The 23,035-nt window shown below is 37.3% G+C and overlaps 1 protein-coding gene and 1 long non-coding RNA gene across 4 annotated transcripts in view; one reads left to right on the top strand and one right to left on the bottom strand.

Annotated features, from left to right (window-relative positions):
• LOC110981791 (uncharacterized) overlaps window positions 1-23,035 on the top strand; it is a 169,160-nt gene that overhangs the window by 30,205 nt on the left and 115,920 nt on the right. The window lies entirely within an intron of this gene.
• On the bottom strand, window positions 3,516-19,116 carry LOC110981792 (uncharacterized). Of its 3 annotated transcripts, XR_015425961.1 has the most exons (4): window positions 8,239-8,439; window positions 7,788-7,851; window positions 6,105-7,464; window positions 3,516-4,869 (listed from the first exon to the last, which is right to left on the bottom strand). It is a non-coding gene; the product is annotated as an uncharacterized LOC110981792 (long non-coding RNA). The 3 variants fall into 3 exon arrangements; XR_015425960.1 differs by lacking the exon at window positions 8,239-8,439 and adding an exon at window positions 18,697-19,108 and having other exon boundaries at window positions 3,516-7,464; XR_015425959.1 differs by lacking the exons at window positions 3,516-4,869; window positions 6,105-7,464; window positions 7,788-7,851; window positions 8,239-8,439 and adding exons at window positions 11,156-16,773; window positions 17,098-17,163; window positions 18,697-19,116.

Genomic DNA, 23,035 nt, shown 5'->3' with positions numbered 1-23,035 from the left:
CAAATACTGAGGTCTGGAGTCGCACGTTCTGAGGGTTTGGATGATCAAATGATCTGCTCACTGAGATGGTCAGTGGGAAGATGTGAAGTCCAGTGAGTCAAAAGCAGATGAATGGAATCCAGCCTGTGGAGATAATAATAGAGATGTAAGGAAAATAATGCCCATACTAATTGAAGACAACATGAAATAGGATTTTTATTGTATTATTTCAGTATAAAACAAATTCTGATCTAAAGATTCATATTTTGTGTGATTTGAATACTGGTGTCGAGGATAAGTCAACGAAAAAATACATATTTGGTAAGCCACTCCACCCATGGAGTTTAACCTGAATTAACAAAAATCTTTGCGAGGGGTATGGTCTACACTGGGACACCGTCTTGTCATGCTTTAGTGGGTCTTGCCAGGCAGAAGCTCTATCATGTATGTTCATGTACGTGTGTGATTGCAACAGTCAGTGATATTGTTGCCAGATTTCAGATTAAAAAACATTTTTTTTGAGGAGGGGACATGTTGACGAGGTGTGTTGCGGAGGAGTATTGGATATTCCTGTATGGGGTATTCATCACAAGAACAATCAGACAGATTATTCATGTCAGAGCTGTTAAGGCTTAACAAACAGTCAAGGAATTGTTACTCTGGAGCTGCCTGCTTTGGAATGATCAATGCTTTATACAGACTTTTGAGGTCATGTCTCAGCCAATGAGAGTCCTAGGTTGGGGTGGTTATGAATAATAATACATGTAGAAAGTCTATGGAAGAAAACTCTGTGGGGATTTTGTGTACACTTGGTCTTGCTTACATAGTTTTTGAAGAGCAAATAAAGTCTGGTAAGTTTGGGAGCGGAATGGTGAAAGGATGCTTGTGGGTCAATGAGGGAAAGGAAGTGGTGAGCCTTTATCTGTACATTGAGTTGTGTACAACACTTTGACTCTGGATCGGAAGGGCAGAATTTCACTGCATAAGACAGAATGCAGATTATGCATAATTTGATACATGTACATGTACATTGCCAGCTTCGTCCAGAGAGGCCTCATTTAAAAAACTAATGCATTGACCCTGTGTGTCACTCGTGCTTACAGCTGAGTCACGAATGGGTTTTTCGCGCCAGTTCTGGCAAACATGTTTGTGTGACTCGATCTGGCGCAAATGTGAGAGGAGATCCAGATTTGCTTGTGCATTTACATGTATATAAAACTCCGTGTGGCTTCACTGGTTTTTGGAGGTATAATAAAGGCTAGAAGCACTTGTGCAAACCCACCCGCAAAAAAAGCAGCGATGTTTTTACAATACTGTATTAACCCAGAAAGTATGCTTCATGTGCTGTACTTCAGCGGATAATGTTCACATTGGTCATAGGTCTATAATGCACAATAATCAGGCTGAAAATACAGAACTAACGTCCATGACCATATACAGGTACAGTGTACATGTAGTTGCCAGGTCCCTAACTTCGCCACCTTAGAATTTGTCAAGTCTGATTGGTTTTCTCAGTGGCAAAATAAGGGAGTTGGTGGCGATACCATTATGGATGTTACATGTGTAACAACTCTCTGTGAGTGCAAGATTTATATTGCAATACATATATGCTGCAGCAACATCCCTGTGGTCAGAACGTTTTCCTAAAATAGACTGAATGTGAATTGCTTCTGTTGTATATCTTCTATCTATTGTATTTATGGCGATGTGTCATGTTGCCCTGAATGCCTTCTGCATTTGACTAAAGCCTGTTTTATAAACGAACTTCTGGTACAGACATTCTAATCAGTTCTTGAGAAGGATTTGCCAGACTAAGAAAAAATATTGTAGCGCACTCACCTGTTTTTGCATTGTGTAGTTTCATTTTGTAAACTCTCATAGGAAATCCCTGAATGTTATTCTGGCATTAAGGATTGATTAGCTTGTTTGCATCATGTGATGTAAATGCTTATGTTAATTGGCAATTCTAGAAAGCTCTATTTGTATGTCACCATTGACATTGACAAACAAAAAATCCAAAGAGGTTGGAATCAGCATGGAGGGAGGTGATTGGATGTCTGTGAATTTAGGTCTTGTAAAGAGGAGGTAAACCAGCCTTAGCTGGTTCCTATACCCTCTGCCTCATCGAATGCGAGGTTAACCTCCTCACTTTCGACAACCCAGTTACCTTTTGAGTAGCAATAAGCCCATATCTCAAATGCCAAAACGTAAGAAAGCAATCCAAGGAAACATCCACAGAAAATCTGAGAATTTCTGATTGATAAAGAATTGGGAAAACAATTATTGAGTTTAGAGGAAATGATTGAAATGTGCCAATGGAGTTCAGGGAGTAGAGCTAACTTGGACCCTGTTCACTTGATTGTCAATATGACTGCTATATACTATATAAGTCTGTCTGCATATGGACCTATTAATTTTAAAAAGTCAACTGAAACTTACTGGTACTGTGGTGCAACGGAGGCTCAATTATTCTCATACAACCACCAAATTATCAAACGCTGGATATATTCCCATTAATCATGATAATCATAATTAATTGCTTGAGTATGCATTGAATAAGGAAGTGCATACATGTGGATGCCTTATTATTCGTTTGCAAAACCAAAATGTTGCTTCACCTAAAAAAAAAAAATCCTGTATTTTTTTCCTCAAACTACAATCCTGGACAAAATAGTTGGAGCACCTTGTGGGAAGCGCGGTGAAAAGATCCCCCTCTCCCCCATTCAATGTTGCGGACATTTATTGGACCAAGATTCGGCCCAGCTTACCCAATGAGAAACAACATTGACAGGGGGCGAGGGGGGAGGCATGTTCCAACAAGATTTGTCCACTGGCAGGATTGTAGTTCCATTTTCAAAAGAAAGACCAATTACTTTTCAGTGTATTACAGTGGTTGTGGTAACCATATCAACATGTACACATGTACTTTATAGTATCTGTAGATATGTCATTGCCATGCCTCTTTCTGGCAAACACAAATGAATGTTAACTTGATTTCTCATGGGGGGACCCAACTTTGTAGGTGTGTTGTCTACCTTATAGTCACCCTGTTTGCATTATTAATTCAGGAAGGTGATCCTTCACATTAAACAATTAAATTCTTTGAGTTTATTGTGGGCCTCTTGAGTTCTGAACATATTGATCCTTTCTTATGGAGTGTCTTTTAAAGAAACATTATTCATTTCATTTGATCCTTTTTTAAGAGTGAAAACCCCAGTCACCATGTTAACAGAGGCAGGTATTTGTGCAGTTAGTTGTGTATACGAACAAAGCAAATCTCTGGTTTAGTGTTCACATAGCCCAGTGGTTGAGCTGATTACCGTAGGCTTTAGGTGGCTCAGCCTCTTAAGCTGATGAGATGAAGTTAAAGACTGACAAGAGACCAGTCAGAAATTGTAATCAAGTGAGTTGTGATCTCCTGGCTAATTGTGGCAGTCCTACTGTTGTTGTTCGGTAGACTCAGAGACCTCAGTCCCTTGAAGTCTTAAATTCACTGTGTCCTCACCCATCATTGAAATAAACAGTCAAACCATCAATTCACATTTGAAAACTTGTGTTTTATTTGTTGCCATATACATCATGAAAAAAGGAAATGTTTTCACTTTTGTGCGTACATGTAAGTCTAACTGTATTGGCTGCAACATGTAGAAACCAAAGGCGAGACATCAAAATCAGTTTGGGTGCAAATCAAATTGTATCAGAGACATAAATTACATTTAAATGTACCTTTACATGGACGCATCCCTTCAATGCATAAAGAAGCTCGCAATATATCATGTATAAATAATACAGATTCAACTTACAGTATATCGTTTGTCATTCAAGTCATGTCATAAGCTTTATTTCAATAACATTGATTAAAAACATTATTTTAGAAATACATGTGTGCACTGCTAAATTTACAACTTTACAAGATTTCAGTGGTTGCTATGAATTAATAAATAGAATGACTAAAATGAATTGGGAGCAATTAAGCCTTAAACCAATTTTTTTCCTGTTGTCATTTATGAAATAAAGAAGATGTAATATATGTGTACATTTACCACAAACTACGGGTACACGGAAAAAAGGAAAACATTTTCAGTTAGGTATGATTGCCTCTTTATACTTTAGTCTACAACATATACAAATCGTCACTGGATTTTAAAATTATACTGTACATAAATTTCAGTTTGGGTGTCAATCAGATTAAGCCACAGGTAAAAGTTTAGTTGATTGCACCCTGCATTAAATTCCTAACGTAGCTTACATTATGTCCTCTTTATATTTTATAGCATATTCAACTTACAGTTTGTATTACTGTCATACAAGTTATATTAAAACGGCATCAAAAGAAGAAATCATTGTGAGTCTGTTCTGTAGTTTGAAAAGTTCTGTAGTTTGCAAGCATTGTTTAAAATATACACATACATATTACTGGTAGATCAGTTCGAAAGGTTACTGTGAATTTTAAAATAGGGTTACAATGTTTACAGTGAATTTCTGTGGTCTACATAAAAAATTGTTAATGTTGTCACTTTTATAATAGAGAATATCACCTTCATATGTATACGTACATGTGCATATTTGTCATGCACATCAGGAGGACCTACTTGTGTTGCATTGCAACATTCTCAACACTATCTTTTTTGTCTTCATACTACATGTACTACATGAAAAAAATTTGGTAGATAATCAAGGGGTCTTAGTTGTTTCAGCCGGTGAGAAAATTGTATAAACTTATTCTTAAAAAGAAAGTCCTCATGGTTAGCAGGATTTTTATCTAGCATCAGTTTGATTGCATTATTTTTGTGTAGTAACTACAAATAACCTATTCGTAATTTCCTTAAATGGTGTCCCATTTGTCCATCATTGTCTGCTTTTTAAAAGGCTGTAGCTCTAACATGTTTCCTGTAAATTAAAAAAAAAACACATAAAGCTGTCCTCCCAATCCATTTGATAGAAAGTTTTTAAAGTTGTATGCTTGCTGGAATCTAAGAGTATGATTCCTGCATAAACACTTGTTTGACTGATTTCTAAATTCCATATCTTTGTCGCATAGCTTTACAGCAGGAACAGGTACATGTAACACAATTTTAGAATGCAGTTGCTAGTTGTGTTTCTCATCAGGGGAATTCCCATTTGCTCCATCCCAATCAGAGACCCATTGTAGTAGATAAATCTACCAGGAGTTAGGGTCAGGGTCATGTATGGGCCATTCATGTACTGTACATGTAGGTGTACATGTACATGTATGCCTTCGGAATCTGGAAGCCATTTTAACAATAAGGCAATTTTACCTTGTACCAATATGTACAATCTACTGTACAATCTGTTCATTGTGCAAACATTTTACATTTTGGATTAGAGAAACTGCTTGTTCTTTAAAATTATGGCTTGAAGCGTTGATATCTTCACTGAAATTTGCTACATTTGCATTAACTACATCATTTATTCAGCAAAACTGAGAGGCATGCAAGTTCTTTCCAGGCGGCTACTTTTGGAGCCTTGAGAATGGTTACGTTTTACATTAGGTATAGCTTTGTAATGTGTCATCTTTTAGCAACAAATGCAATGTTCAGTACCAAAATCAAATCTAGAATTGCCAAAATCAAAATCTAGAATTTCCAAAATCATAAATCTTGAATTACCTTTTCTAAAAAGGGTACAGGCACGCCGCCTATTCACAAATTTCAAATCAGAATAAATGCGCATGTATAATATTGACAGTTCAAAATGTTCAATCCGATAGTTAACTTGTGCTGCATTCATGTACAAGTGTGAATTTGTGTGGGAAGAGCGTGGAAATTCTAGTTTGCCTTTATATCCTATTGACTCTGATTGATTCCATGTATTATTCCAGTTGCACATCAGAATTGTTTTTCTGCCATATTTGGTGATCTCTAAGACACTACTGTCCTGTCTTAAAGAATATATACATGCCCATCATGGTACTCCTGGTCTGCTAAGCTAACATCAAGGCAAAAAGCAGGAGTTATGGGTGATTTGAAGATTTGTCTGAGAGCAAATTTCCAAATTACAATTTGCTGATATTCTTCATGCCCAAGCTCCTTAATGATTAGCTGAAATGGATTATGGTCCTTGATTATTTCATGAGTTCCATTGTTACACACTTTCTCACGTACACTGTTCATAGCTCCTTCAGCTTTTCTTTTGAGTTTGCTGTCTTCGTTTTCGGGTGTAATTTCTGTTAAGAAAGCACCCAGAAATGTGAATAAACACCCTGGGTAGTTTTTGAAACAGTGTCCGTATGCTGCAGTCATAGTTTCTTCTACCCTGCTAAACATGTCGTCAATGCTTGAACAGTGTAGAAGATAGAAGCACAGTATGCTTTCAACAAGTAGGGGATCTGAACGTGGTGCAACTGAGAAGCAGTGCATCATGCATTTGTCAGATTCTTTCTGTAGCTTTGGTACAGCTTGAAGTTTGTACTGTGAGAAAAATGTCTGTTCAATATAGAGATTTGATATTCTTCTTTGATGGTTGCTTTCTCCATCTGCATTTAAGAATCCATTCAAGATTGATGTTAGTTCATGCAGTGTCTGAAGGTACCAAATTACTTCAAAGTCTTGTTCTGACCTTTGCTTAGTTGAAAGTGTGAACCTAACCTTACATGTACGTTCCCTTATATTTGTTTTTAGGGTGAAAATAAGCGTGTTATGATTTGTGGTTCCAAAGTCATCAACTTTGAAGTTTATCAAAAAACTCCAATCCTTCTTCCTGCAGAGCAAGTAATCCAAAATGTGGCGTCTAGTTGTGAGCCCCTGAGATTCATCCCCAAATCTGCCGTTTGCTATACGAAAGCCTGTTCTTTTGCAGAAGTCCAATAATGTTTTTCCAAAATCTCTGGTTTGCCCATCTGGGGTTATTTCTCTTGCTCCAAATTTTCTTGCTTTAAGATTACTTCCTTCTGGACCATCAAGCTGCCCGTAAGTATATGCATTAAAGTCTCCAGTGAGATAAAATTTAGCCCCCTTGTGCTCATCAACCAAAATCTTGTACTCTCTTTCCATGATAGAGAGGATCTCATCTTTTGTAGTTTTGTCGGTCGGGGGGTTGTATATAACTGCAAATACCATCTGTACATTCGATTCAGGCTTTTTGGGGTCTGCTTTCACCCAAAGAATAAAATGAGATTTATTCAGAATCTTTGAAAATCTATAAGGCAGTGATTTTCGATGGGCAAACAAAAGGCCGCCCGGAAATGGTCTTTGCGTTGATTCAGCCAACTTGTTTACTGACTTTCCAATCACTGCAAAATCTGGAAATCGGCTATCATATTGGTGAGTTGAGTTTGCCTTTGTCTCTGTCAGGCACATTATGTCAATGTTCCTGTCCTCTAGAAGTGCTTGAACTTCAGGTGATCTTGTCCCAAGTCCATTTACATTCCACGAAAGAACTGTAAGAAGTCCACTCCCCTGTTCAGCCATTGTTTCTTTGTCAGGTAATCAGATTAAAGCTTAATCTGATAATACAATTTACATCCTGGAAGTAAAAAGAAATGAACCAAAACAGAAATGGTTACAACTTCATTTTATGTACTCATGTGGGCAAGTACCGGTAGCCATAAATGATTCTAATAGCAAATTGAAGCACATAAATCAGTAATGACCAATAACTACACATGAGCATGAAATACAGTATACATGTGTCTGTGAGAGAAACTATTCAAATGAGGTATATGTAAATTAGTCAATTAAATGTACTTAATCAGTAAAAATGTCTCAGGGTACAAATATGAAATCGTCATGTACTAAGCTAGTCATCAATTTTTCATTTGCATGTGTTGACATCAATTTATCACTTACCACACTCTACCACAGCAGCTGTTGAGTGCGTTGCAGAGCCCTTTTGTCTCCGCAATTGTGAGATCTCATGATGGAAAATGAATATTGAAAATTTAGAATCCCAAAGACAAAAAATACATAGAAACTTCAAGGAATTTTAAATGTCCACGAATGAAGACAGCGTGATGCGTGTATTTTAGACTTTTGGGAAAATGGTGGAGTCATCTTATTTAAAGATGAAAGAAGAATAAAGAAAGGCTTGAGGACTACAATATAAAGTATGTGTGAAAGGGCTGGAATTTGAGTCTTTTGAGCCCATTTTGCTGTGACAGGTCACATTTATGAATAAAAATGTGAGAGATGCCAGATCAGCGAACTCCAGCAGGACAGACAAATAGTGAAATATTGCAAAATATTACATCAATCTAAATACAAGCATTGTGGAATTAGAGTATGGCAGTTTTTTACTCACCTTCCGACATGTACGTGTACCTGCACATGTATTCTTTTTCAATCCACAGCGTGAAAGCACAGCCAAGCTCTTCTAGTTACACTTTGTTCAAGAAACAAGATCATGGGCTCAGCCTTCAACAAATGGGTGAAATTTCTGACTGCCAAATCTTTTCCCACACTGTTCTTTTATACTGGTACACTTCCTCCTTCAATGCCCCTTTATGCAAGCATATGTTTTTATGTGTGTACTTCTAAGCAAATAATGGACGGACGTCACCCTTCACTTGTGTGATCACTGACAAAACACCCACTTATCAGCGCAACAAAGTGCTTTCTTCATTGTATGTGAAATAGTGTTTTCATAAATGTTTTTTAGGTTGTGGATGGGAGCAGCAGTTTGTAATAGAGAGTACGTCATGAAAAAACTGATGACCTCTGCAGCCCTACCTGTGAACATTTGAGGCACCTCTCTTCCCCCATCCTAGGTCTAGCCCTAAATTTCAGTGTGAACTCAAAGTTATGTAAATGTTAATGTGCCACATTGTCCCGCACTATTGCCAAACAAAGTTGAATGTTTGCTACTTGCGATATGCTGTTAAAAGTTGTTGAGTGATTTTTAGGATTCTGTTTATTGCTAGAGCTTGCAATGTTACAACAGGTAACTCCTCTAAATATACATGTACATCTCAGTGTTTCAAGTAATTGCCCATTTTCAAAAGGATTTGTGTAAAGCAAGAGAGTCAGAAAGGGATTTCCTCATGTTGTCTTGCAGTCCTCTGAAAGACGGTGAAGACTTAGTTAATTATTAAAATTAACCAAAATGCAATGATTCTTTTAATGCAATGATTCTTTTAATGCAATGATTCTTTTAATGCAATGATTCTTTTAATGCAATGATTCTTTTAATGTAGGGGCAAAGCCAGCCTTTTGTGAAAGGGCAGAATTTAATTTCACTGCCTAAGACAGGATGCAGGCTTTCCGTGACTTGATACATGTACCTTGCCAGTTTGGTCCAGAGAGGCCCCATTTTAAGAAACCAGTGCATTGCCTTGGTATGTCTCTCTGCTTGCAGCGTAGTCATGAATGAGTTACTCATTAGATTATTCCCAATCAGAAGCGGTGATACCCAGGCCGTTAGCACAGGTTCAAGACAGGATGCCCTCTGATAGTCTGTAACAGCTCACAATATCAAGTTGTTGGTTGGATTACTTGGTATAACGAAACACGAAGGCCTTAATTAACAGACTATAGTCTTCAAATGGCCACAACACTGTATACCACTCTGCTGTGTAGTCTGCCTTGTGCGATCACTGGAAAAACTTTGCTTTTCTGATATCAGTGATGCTTGCCACAGATGAAGCCATAACTAGTGTATGTTGGGGGGGAGGGAACATGCTTTCAGGTGGAGGCCCACAAAATTTGGAAGTACGTGTATTTTCATGTGATCTTTGTGAGGGTGGGGCTCCATTTTGGAGGCTTTTTGTGTGCTTTTTGAATGAAGGGAAATGAAATAGATAAAACTTTGCTCTCAATATTTTTCAAAACTAAAAAGTTCCCTTTTGGAGTGTCAAAGGATCCCTTCAACTACCTGTACAATGGGAGACGGGGGGTAATCCGGGTCATCCCCCCACTCCAAAAAGGAACCTTTTTCCATAACATCTTGCTAGAAAAGCTTTTTTTAACTTCATTACTTTGTTGCTTTCATGGACGTGTAAAGATTCACTCCACCTGGCTGTTATGTACGTGCACATGGTATGAGCTGTCTTTATTTCTGCATAGTTGTGATATGGGTCGACTTTGAAGTACAATTGTGCAAACAAGTGCATGTGACAAGTTTTATTGTTCAACTGTCCAAGAATTCCACACACATTTTCTTCTTGGTGTGTATTTATGTGGTAGCATCCATACATAATGTGCTTTCTTCGTTTTATTTTGCATAAAATTGTTACTTGCTTGGAGGTCAAGTAGGTGGAGTTTCCAAAACTGTATGTTCTTTTATGGGTTGTTGCTGGTACAGAGTTGTCATACATTTGGAATACCTCAAAAACAAGTTTCTACCTCGCCTGTCCCCTTCCGGTGTGTATTAGTGCTAAACATACCATTTTCTTGCCAGCATTTTACTATCTAAAGCTCAAAGTTTGCCAAATGCAACAAGCTATTGGTATGATGGTAATTTTACAAGAATCATACTCATTGGCACATAGCCAGAAGAATCCAGAAGAAAACAAGTAAAGTTGAAACTAATCAGGGAATTAAGAAAGAACACCCAAACTGTACAATATATTCTTAGGGGTGTGAGAATTCAGCTTTTCAGCTAATTCAGCTTTTTTGTGTAGATGTTGACCCTGAATGGCCATATCTCTTATACCTATAATTCTGGCAGACACAAATGTTTCCTTGATTTCTCATAGAGGACCCAACTTTGTAGACCTTTTGTCTAGCTTACATCGCCCTGTTTGCATTATTTATTCAGGAAGTTGATCGTTGACGTCTAGCAAATTCTTTCAGGTTATGTTAGGCCTGTTGAGCTCTGAACATTTTGATCCTTTCTTATGGAGTGACTTTTTAAAAAACAATTATACATTTAATTTGATCATTTTTGAGTGAAAACCCCAATCGCCATGTTAACTGAAGCAGGTATTTGTGCAGTTAGTTGTGTATACGAACAAAGAAAATCTCTGGTTTAGTGTTCACATAGCCCAGTGGTTGAGCTGATTACCGTAGGCTTTAGGTGGCTCAGCCTCTTAAGCTGATGAGCTGAAGTTAAAAGACTTACAAGAGATCAGTCAGAAATTGTGATCAAGTGAGTTGTGATCTCCTGGCTAATTGTGGCAGTCCTACTGTTGTTGTTTGGTAGACTCAGAAACCTCAGTCCCTTGAAGTCTTACATCCACTGTGTCTTCACCCGTCATTGAAATAAACAGTCAAACCATCAATTCACATTTGAAAACTTGTGTTTTATTTGTTGCCATATACATCATGAAAAAAGGAAATGTTTTCCCTTTCGTGCTTAAGTCTAACTGTATAGGCTGCAGTATGTAGAAACCAAAGGTGAAACATCAAACTCAGTCTGAATGCAAATCAAATTGTGTTAAGAGACATAAATTACATGTACTTGTACATGGATGCATCCCTTCAATATACACACAATAGCTCACATTATATTGTGTATAAGAAACCAGATTAAACTTACACTGTATTGTCATTCAGGTCATATCAAAAGCTTTCTTTCAACAACTTTGATTAAAAGCATTATTTTAAAAGTAAATGTGCACTGTTAAATTTTCAAATTTACAAGATTTCAGATGCTATGAATTAATAAATAGAATGATAATGACTACAATGAATTGGTAGCAAACCTTAAACCAATTTTTTAAATGTTTTTACTTATGAAATAAAGATGTAATATTTGTGAACATGTACTACAAACTACGTGGACAAAGGGAAAAAGTGGAACACTGTTTAGTGTGCAAGATGTGCAAATCATTGCTGGATTTTAAAATCATGCTGTACATCAATTTCAGTTGGGGTGTAAATCAGATTGAGTCAAGAGGCAAAAGTTTCATTGATCGCACCCTGCATTAACCGCTTGCTTGCTGAAAAATGTAGTGGATAATGCTGGGTCATTTTGAAGATTTTCAATTTTCAAAATTCTTTCATTTAACGGATCATACCCACAACATGTAATCTTTGGGTATACCAGGCAAGATATGGGACGGAAGGGTACCCCCCTTACCTGTTCAATCCCTATACACACTCTAGACTATTGTTACCTAACACATCCCCCCCTAGAAGTCTGTAAAGAATTCCTGAGATTCCGATCAAACAATGACCAACACAAAGGTGTGTGGGGGGGGTCTCTTCCTCCCATATCTTGCTTCAAATGCCTTTGGGTGACCTTCATTGATGCAGGAGTATTTTAGCCAGGCCTGCAGCCTTGTAAAAAAAAGAGCCCAGATTATTCAGTGTTATGAAACCTTCTTTTGTTTATGAACCTACCACAGTGCACTACTACCCTGTTTTCAATCAGGGCTAGATTAGCATGCAGCCATGCTGTGTGGTTCATCACTGTGGTGGTGGAGAGCTTTTGTCCCCGGTGGTAATCCCTAAATCTAAATGCACAAAATTCTGGTATAAGATTTCAAAACAACGATGGATTATCTCCATTATTGAGAGTGAAAAAATATTGGTAATACCCAGCAGCTCAGTCCTTTGTGCCGAGCATGGTCTTTTGTTACAAGGTCGAAGTCTTTTGTCCAGAAACGGGCTCCCCCTCTTCGTGCATTAAGCCCAGCTCCTCGAAAATGGGTCGCCCATCAGGAAGTGGTTTAATTCTTAACATAGCTTACATTATGTCCTCTTTATATATTATAACATATTCAACTTACAGTATGTATCACTGTCATACTGAAACATCATCAAAAGAAGAAATCATTGTGAGACTGTTCTGTAGTTGGAAAACTGATACTGGTAAGCATTGTTTAAAACATACACATACATATTACTGGTAGATCAGTTTGAAATGAATTATGAACTGAAACTTGGGAATTTAAAATAGGTTGATAATGATAACATTAAATTTCTGTGGTCTGCATAAAAAATCATTAATGCTGTCTTTTTTTAAATGGAGAATATTGCGACACACCTTACACTCATGTACACCCTACGTATCTGTCATATTCCACCAGAAGGACCAACTTGTGTGGCATGCAACATTCTCAACACTGTATCTTTTTGTCTGAATACATTTGGCAATATTATACCTCACTTTTGGTAGATAATCAAGGGGTCTTAGTTGTTTCAGCTGGTGAAAAAATTGTATAAACTTTTTCTTAAAAAGAAAGTCCTCATGGTTAGCAGGATTCCTATGTAGCATCAGTTTGATTGCTTTTTCAAAATAGTTCGCGGTACCTGCTGCTTCATTTGACTCGGACCGGCCAGCCGACCCCAGCAAGCTCGGTGGTCGAGCGGTTAAGACATCTGCACTAGTAAGCAGGAGGTCGTGGGTTCGAGTCCCACCCGAGTAAGCTTGTGAGGTTTTTTTCGCAAGCTCTCGGACAAGCACTGAGCATACATTGCTTATTAATGTACGTTGGGTACGGGCAAACCGTTTTATATGTAATTAACAGTTTGATTGCATTATTTTTGTGTAGCAACTACAAATAACCTATTCCTAATTTCCTTAAATGGTGTCCCATTTGTCCATCATTGTCTGCTTTATCAAAGCTGTGGCTCTAACAAGTTCAAAAAAAATTAAGCCTATCCTCCCAATCCATTTGATGGAAAGTTTTTAAAGTTGTGTGCTTGCTGGCATATAAGAGTGTGGTTCCCTCATTTCTATAAACACTTGTTTGACTGATTTCCTTATCTTTGTTGCATAGCTTTACAGCAGGAACAGGTAACAATTTTAGACTGCAGTGGCTAGTTGTGTTTCTCATCAGGGGATTTCCCATTTGTTCCATCAGAATTGAAGACCCATGGTAGTAGATGATTCTACCTGGAGTTAGGTTCAGGGTCATGCATGGGCCATTCATGTGCATGTACAGGTAGGCCTTTGGAGTCTGGAAGCCATTGTAACAATCTCGCTGTTTTACCTTGTACCAATATGTACAATATTAATGGTATGACTTTAAAATACTGTACAATCTATTAATGTAATAATATATACATTTTGGATTAGAGAAAGTGCTGGTTACAATTAAAATTATTGCCCTTTTAAGTCTAAAAATATTGATATCTTCACTGGAATTTGCTACATTTGCATTGGCATATTCATGTACTGTACATGTATATCATATTTAGCAATACTGACAGACCAAGTTTTTTCCATGTAGCTTCTTTTGGAGCCTTGGTTATGATGAAACCTTACTTTAGGTATAGTTTTGAATGTGTAACTTGAGCTTTACAACAATGAATTGCTAGTACCAAAATCAAAATCAAGAATTAACAGTAGCTATATTGTAAAAGCATGAAGGTCTGTTCACAAATTTCTAATTGCAGTTCATGTGAGTTTCAGATGTTTGATCTGAGTTTACTTTGCTTGGCATTTACACCCAATTTCAATAGTAAACCTATCAAGGCTTCCAAGAATGAGATCATCCAATACTTTCAGGCCAGATTTGCCAGCTCATGTTGTCTCATGTAGTTAAATGTAAACTTATGAAAGTAAGCAGTTCCACTGTGGGCTTACTCATAGATTACTGGAAAAAGGTAATGAGAATCTCTGAATGACATCTCCATAATGACACATTATCCGCTACATTATGCGCTCATTCGTCCAATTAAATTGGTGCAGAAAGAAATTGCATATCATAGCTTGTGATACAGTTGATGCTGATGAAAAATGCTGAAGTCACGTTTCATTGACTTGTGTTTGCAGACTTTTGTTTTTCTAGTGCAATACTTACTCAGAAATGAGACACCTCTGTCTTAATACTATCACCATGTTACAATAGCACATGTTGTATTGCTACCTAAGTTCAATGCACGGATTGACCTTCAACAGTAGAACCGCTTTCCAAGTAATGAGCCTCACTTAAGGAATGACTAGTTGAACCACAAGGCCCTTGGGGAGGAAAGCAGGGCTGGACCGGATGGGTCATGAGGCAGCCCACTGGCCTTATAAGGAAAAGTCAGTGTTCATTAATTTGACTAACCCTACCCTCAAATCCAAATGAACCAAACATATTCATGCACGCTGTATTAATATTCAAAGAATAGTAGCTAATACCTAATAAGGCAAGGAAACCTGTATGATGGATGAAAAATGGAATGTCCAGCAAATGTATAAAATCCCTATGAGTTCTGGCAATTGGGCAGAGAGCCGCACATCGAGCCAGCCGAATAAATCACATCAACTACAGTACAACTTTGTCTCAAGTCATCCTCTTGTGTCCATTCATACATGGAGGTAGAATATTCTACCTCCATGATTCATATAACCTGTCAGGTTATATTACTCTCGGAGGATCATTACTGCACTTCTGGCCTGCAATTAAAGCTTATATTCAAATCAAAATCTGGAGTTAACTCTGTTTTGAATTGTTGTCTTGAAGCAAATTTCCAAATCACAATTTGTTTATCTGGTTGATGTACAAGTTTCATGGGGATTAACTTACAGGAATGTTTTATGTGTTGGCGAGTTCCAGTTTTTTTAACTTCCTTCCGTACTCTTGTCATGACTGTTGTATTAAGGTTGGTACATATGTTTTCTGTTGTAATTTCAGGTGTAATTTCAGTTACCGGTATGAAAGCACCTACAAATGTGAATAAACACTCTGGGTAGTTTTTGAAACAGTGCCTGTATGCTGCTATCACAGTTCCTTTTACCCTGCTAATCATGTCGTCAATGCTTGAACAGTATAGTAGACAGAAGCACAGTATGCTTTCAACGAGCAGGGGATCTGAATGTGGTGCAACTGAGAAGCAATGGATCATGCATTTGTCAGATTCTTCCTGTAGCTCTGGTACAGCTTGAAGTTTGTACTGTGAGAAAAATCTCTCTTGTATGCATACATTTGATACCTCGCTTTGGTACTTGCTTTGCTCATTTGCCTTTATGAATCCATCTGGGATTGATGTTTGTTCTTGCAGTGTCTGCAGGTACCAAATCATATCAAACTGTTCTTCTGACTTCTGCGTTGTACATGTAAGTGTAAACTTACCGGTAACCCTACCAGTATATGTACGTACGCTTGTATTGGTTCTTAGAGTGAAAATGAGAGCTCTATGATCTGACCCTCCAAGGTCATCAACTTTGAAGTTTATTAAAAAACTCCAATCCTTCTCCCTGCAGAGCAAGTAATCCAGAATGTGGCATTGAGTAGTGAGACAGTTAGATTTATTCCCAAATCTGCCATTTGCTATACGAAAGCCTGTTCTTTTACAGAAGTCCAATAACGTTTCTCCAGAATCTCTGGTTTGCTTGTCTGGGGTTATTTCTCTTGCTCTAAATTTTCTTGCTTCAAGATTACTTCCTTCTGGACCATCAAGCTGCCCGTAAGTATATGCATTAAAGTCTCCAGTGAGATAAAATTTAGCCCCCTTGTGCTCATCAACCAAAATCTTGTACTCTCTTTCCATGATAGAGAGGATCTCGTCTTTTGTAGTTTTGTCGGTCGGGGGGTTGTATATAACTGCAAATACCATCTGTACATTCGATTCAGGCTTTTTGGGGTCTGCTTTCACCCAAAGAATGAAATGAGATTTATTCAGAATCTTTGAAAATGTATAAGGCAGTGATTTTCGGTAGGCAAACAAAAGGCCGCCCGGAAATGGTCTTTGGTCTGATTCAGCCAACTTGTTAACTGACTTTCCAATCACTGCAAAATCTGGAAATTGGCTATCATATTGGTGAGTTGAGTTTGCCTTTGTCTCTGTCAGGCACAATATGTCAATGTTCCTGTTCTTCAGAAGTCTTTTAACTTTCTTTGCTTTTTTCCCAAGTCCATTTACATTCCACGAAAGAACTGTAAGAAGTCCACTCCCCTGTTCAGCCATTGTTTCTTTGTCAGGTAATCAGATTAAAGCTTAATCTGATAATACAGTTTACATCCTGGAAGTAAAAAGAAATGAACCAAAACAGAAATGGTTACCACTTCATTTTATGTACTCATGTGGGCAAGTACCGGTAGACGTGAACGATTCTAATAGCAAATTGAAGCACATAAATCAGAAATGTACCAGTATGACCAATAACTACACATGAGTATGAAATACAGTGTACATGTGTCTGTGAGAGAAACTATTCAAATGAGGTATATGTAAATTAGTCAATTTAATATACTTAATCAGTAAAAATGTGAAATATGAAATCGTCAAGTACCAAGCTAGTCATTAATTTTTCATTTGCATGTGTTAACATAAATTTATCACTTACCACACTCTACCACAGCAGCTGTTGAGTGCGTTGCAGAGCCCTTTTGTCTATACGCAATTGTGAGATCTTATGATGGAAAATGAATATTGAAAATTTAGAATCCCAAAGACAAAAAATACATAGAAACTTCAAGGAATTTTAAATGTCCACGAATGAAGACAGCGTGATGTGTGTATTTTAGACTTTTGGGAAAATGATGGAGTCATCTTATTCAAAGATGAAAGAAGAATAAACAAAGGCTTGAGGACTACAATATAAAGTATGTGTGAAAGGGCTGGAATTTGAGTCTAACAACACTTTGATTCGTAGCTTTGATTTACATGGTCGATGGCCATTTTTGCTGTCATCACTCCCCTGCTATCAACACAGGTATGGGACATGCACAATCCATAATACAATTATAAATGAACGGTCTTTGGTGACTCGGTCCCCTGGCCAATTGAATTTGCAAACATAAATGAATCCAAGTGGTCGGAAGCCACAGATGCATTTGTGGCCTCCTTTACAGAACTTGATTTGGGGTCATTTTCAACTACATTCAACTATTTTGTCAACTTTATTCATAGCTGTCATGTTTTCACTTTGCATTGGGGGAATACCGGTATTTTTATTCCTCTGTGTCCCAAGGTAACCCTCCTGGTGGGTCGGTTACTGGGGCCAGACCTAAGAAATTACTGGTATTTGTTTGAGTGACAAAATCAAATGCAGTTGTGCTTGAACGAGTAAGCATGCGGGAGTTGATTTACATGTAATATGTCTCAAGTAACTGAAAGCTTCAACAATAATAGTTTGACTCCTGGAACATGTAATTACATTTAGTCCTCTGGGCATAGTGCTGGAAATATTGGTTTCCAACGACACGTTGATTCACTTATTCTTCTTTGAACCATTTTGTCCCTTATTCCAGAGACATAATTTCTTTGTGTTACAGCAGACCTTCCAAGTGCACATGTACATGTCATTTTGCTTTGGAAAACTGAATCCTCATGGATTGTGCAGTTAGCTTTGTCATTCTTGTCGACCCTTTGTCAGGAAACAGGAGGGGGATTACAACTAAAATTCAGTTGAATAAATACACAAAATATAATTGCTTTGCCCTTTGTATCCCTTATTATGACTTGTTATTGAAGTATGATTATGAATATTTAGCACTTGACCAAACAAATTTTTTTACCGATTATCTTCTCCGGGTGGATTAGTATTTCACCTCTAGGGCAGCTAATTCCTCCAGGTGGATTTTTATTTTGCCCAAGCAGATTAGTTTTTCACTTGGGCAGATTGAACTGATATGTTTCACCATTTCAACAGTAATACACTGGGGCAAAATAGTGATCCAGTCAGGTAAAATAGTAATCCATCCGGTGAAATAGTAATCTGCTCGTATGAAATAGTAATCAGGCTGTGCAAACCAGTAACACTTATAACAAAATACTAAACCGCTTGGGCAAAATGCTATTCTGCCTAAGTGAAACACTGTTCCATCCTTTGAAAAGCTAATCCACCCAGTCATAAAGCGGCCATTGTGGGGGTTCATCATGTCCTAAATATCTTTCCGTAATTTTTTTCATGTGAATTTAGTAGTTGATAAACATTACTTACAGATGAAAATCTGAGGCTGCAGGTGGCTTTGTATCATCTGAAGTTGAGCTAGTTCAATGGTAGAAGGTATGTCCATATACATGTACCCCAAGACAGCGGTTTGAGGTAGCCAGTGACACGTTCACAATTTCATATTTTTGGTGTAGCTTTGATCTCTTGACATAACAAAAGCGAGTGGCCTCATCAAAAATATCAAGCTACAGTTAAAGCTTCGTGTACTAAACGCTGAATGATTCCCTACAGTGTCATTTCCTTGTACCCCGCCCTAGTAGAGTTCTACCACTGACAAAAGAAGACCATCCGACCAACCATGTTGCTTTTGCTATCATTTGTGCCCAGCAGGGGTGAGATCTTGACCATTTTGTTCTCATTTCTGGATTTTTCATGAATCCCAAGTTGGTCTTGGAGATTTTACTTGAACTTTGAGTTTTACATGTTGAATTAACATGAGGCACGACTTGGTAAAGTCTAGCACAGTTGATTGCAATGTAAAACAGTGAATAATTCACAATGTCACGTGCTCTGAAATAATTGTATGCGCACCTTGACTATGTTGGAGTGTTGCTATTAAAAGTAACAGCAGAGGAGGCATTGTGTATTTTAATGCATATACACATACATTATGTTTGAACCCAAAAGTTGTTTCGTGGACAGGTGGATTTTAACAAAATGTACAGTTCAGCTTTGGCAGTATTTTTAGAGGTCAAATAGAGCATTTCTACCATTAAATATTCAGAGTTTGCCATATGGAACAAGCCGTCGTATGATGATAATTCCTGGGAAGTTGACTAATTGGAAAAGCAAAGCATTCATTCCCTTAAAGAAAAATACAAGGGATGTATCAACTACTAAGGGAATTTGTAAAGAACTCTGTAAAGGTAAATTGTTTGAATTCAACAGTGACTTTAAGTGCCAAGAAAAGGTGTAAAATCGATAAACATCGTAACTGTACGAGGTGTTCTATTTGTCAGCATTCATATTTTTAATGTCAAGCTTTGGTTTTAATTTAAGTCTCCAATACTAAACAAGCTACAACAAAATCAATTCAAATTCAAATGGGTGTGTATTTGAAGGTACATGAAGGCCTGTGCAAGTAACTTAAACTTGGAGTTTAATTTCTGCTCCATTCACCTCAGACTCAGATATATTTCCCGTTACATGTCCATGTACAGTGCTTCCTGTTGACATTTTCTAATGTGACAAAACTTTACAGATCATATGCGAGCAGTATGCAGGTTTAAGACAACTGCCATTAATATGTGGATGATACCAAAACATCAGTTGAAAGACAATTCTTAATCACTTGACATTCATGTTGTTCCAGGCTCTGTACTTGAATTCACGTTAACACATGTTCACATGAATACATATACACAAATGTGTATGTACATGTATTCACATGTATAGCTTTTATCAAAATAGGCCCTAATAATAAAAAAGAAGACAACTCCAGTGTCACTTTTTATGTGAGCCATGGTTTTATGTTCTACTGACATCATCATCTGAATTTGCAAGTATAAATAAAAAGGATATATGTATTCACATGTGTCAGTTTTATTTAAAAAATCGTAATAAAAGAAACTGCAATTTCATTTTACATAAACTACATGTAGTATCAGGTATCACTTACATTAACAGCATAAATCAGAAATCAGAAAAACTGCACTGTGGTGGCTTGTTTTATGCAGATCAGCTACTTTTAGGTTTCTCGTAACACCTCGAAATAAGCTTTCCAAATTTACTTCAGTCCCAGAAATGTGCAATTCCTTGATTTTAGTCTTGTTGAATTTTAAGTAACATTAATCGGCTGTTTGGGATTCTACATCAGCACACATGCATGTTCTTTGGGATGAATTCTCCATATTGGTGCCATTAATGAATCTTTTCAACATTTATAACCCGGCTATAAGCAAAAGTAATTATCCTTGATTTGTAAGCTTTTTTGGATAGGTGATCTTGGGTAAAGCTTTGTTACAAATAATGTGTGTGTCCCTGCAGCGAAATACTGCAGTGTAAAATTGCAGAACATGAATAATTAATACTTGCAATTTATGCTGTTAATGTCAGTGATACCTGATACTACATGTAGTGTATGTAAAATGAAATTGCAGTTTATTTTACCATTATTTATATGAAGGCGCTACATGTGAATACATATATCCTTTTTATTTATACTTGCAAATTCAGATGTTGATGTTAGTAGAACATAAAACCATGGTACACATAAAAAATGACGCTGGAGTTGTCTTTTTTTTGGAGTTATGTGTTTTATTATTATGTGTGTGTCCCTGCAGCGAAATACTGTGGAGTAAAATTACAGAACATGTGTTTCTACAGTTGCTTACTGACTCATGTTTTGACCTATACCATTTCTCAAATTCTCACATCAGCTCGTAGAATTGCCCCAAAATCTTGCTTAGTACATTACTTTTGGTTATTAGAGTTTTCTACCCATCTTTGGTACAAATCAAACAAGGATCTTTTAGCAAGTAATATGTAAACTATTCCCTTCAAAAAAAGCTGCAATATACACTTGCATCCATGATTCCAGCCTAATTTCTTTTGGGAAAACTTACCTGTTACTGTATTCCATTTCATTGGCACACCATTCAGTGAAATCTCCGGTCCCCTTTGATCTGATGCATGTACCACATTTTGTGGTTCTGATGTGTGCTCCGTAGTTCAGAAGTTTCATTACATTTCATTTTTCAAATTTGTCCACTTCTTTAATTGAATTTACTTGCATTTTTGGTGCAGCCGTTAAAGGGATAATAGTATTATTCCACCAAATCTTTGGTCTCACTGATTGAAGACTGCTAACTATTTTTTTAAATATGTCAGACAACTGTTTGATTCGGGAATATTGTGTGTTGATTCAGGCCTGTGAAGAATGTGAGAATGTAAGCAAACAGAGAAATTCAGAATGCTTAAATAAAGTGAAGTGAACAAACAGAATGTGTTGTATTTTTGATTGTTTCCGTGAATTGTGCAAATCAGCAGAACTCAATGTTTTTTACTGGGTCTTCATAACTTAAAAGCTCAGCTGGATGCACATTGAACCCATACATATATAGTTTTTCTCCTGTGTGTTTGTTATGAATTGAAATCTGAAATTTCTGCAATGTTTTTTACTGAGTCTTCATAACTTAAAAGATAAGGTGGATGCACATTGAACCCATACATATATAGTTTTTCTCCTGTGTGTTTGTTATGAATTGTTCAAATAAGCAGTCTGAAATCTCTGTAATGTTATATTACTGACTCTTCCTAACTTCAAAGCTCAGATGCATGCATATTGAACCCATACATGTCATGTTTTTCTGCTGTGTTTGCTGTTGCCATGGATGCAGTTGCCACATATGAAACCACTGCAGCAGGAAATGAATGTGTGCCTCTGAACTTTGTTCCCTGTGCATGTTGTTCTTCACTCATTGTCATGTATATGGACAAATGAAGTACTTATGAGATTGTGAATGTTAGTTACAGACATCGATATTTTTACACTACAGGAATTTCCTTGTTATTCCGATTTTCAAGGAACTTCACTGGCACCCAGTGTAATAAAAAGGAGTGTTTTTTAAAGTCTGGGCTTGTGGTGTTTTAATCAGTTCAAGTTGAAGCGCCTTCCTATCGGTACATATCTAAACCCCTCCATAGATACATGCCAAATGTTTGCCTCTGATCTGTTGATGACAAGAACTGCCCGTAGAATCACTGGCACATACTTCATTATGTAGTCTACATTTGGGCGGTAATCAGAAACCCTGCAGATCTGTAAGGTGTCTGCCTAAATCAGACAGCAGTAAATAGCAACAGACACAACACAGTCCTGAAAGTGGCGCACTCCTTAACTAAACCACATTTTTTAATAAAACCATGTGGATGATTGAACTAGATTTAAGGTGTTTATTCATTTTTAATTGATGGACAGTGTTTCAGTCATGGAAGAAATACTGTACATGTAGATATTTGCGAAGAGGAGTAGGCCACGTGGTATTGTTGTACACCCACAAACCTGGATGGTGAAGTTCCAGCACCCCCCATGTTTTACTTGTTCTCATTGCCTTGCATTCCCAGGGTCTCTTATTTAGCTCAGCTATGCATATGGAAATGTAGCAGAGAGACTAATTTATTCATTTTAAGTTTTCCGGCTGTACTATTGTGTGAACGTGTGTTCCTTCACTCTTTTGTCTTTGTCTTTCCGCTGCTCAATTTGGCATCTTGGAATTTTTCCCTACACTTGGCTGAGCATGGTAGGGTTCCCTGGAATGCTAATACCTGTGTTTGTTTACCTCAGACTTTGCAGCCGTTAGTCATTCTCCAAGATATTGTGTAATAC

The sequence above is a fragment of the Acanthaster planci genome, linkage group LG07 (assembly GCF_054643075.1).
Source record: "Acanthaster planci isolate LZ-2023a linkage group LG07, COTS_SCS, whole genome shotgun sequence".
Lineage (NCBI taxonomy): Eukaryota > Metazoa > Echinodermata > Asteroidea > Valvatida > Acanthasteridae > Acanthaster > Acanthaster planci.
The sequence above is the reverse complement of the archived record's forward strand: the minus strand, read 5'-3'. Positions and strand labels throughout refer to the sequence as shown.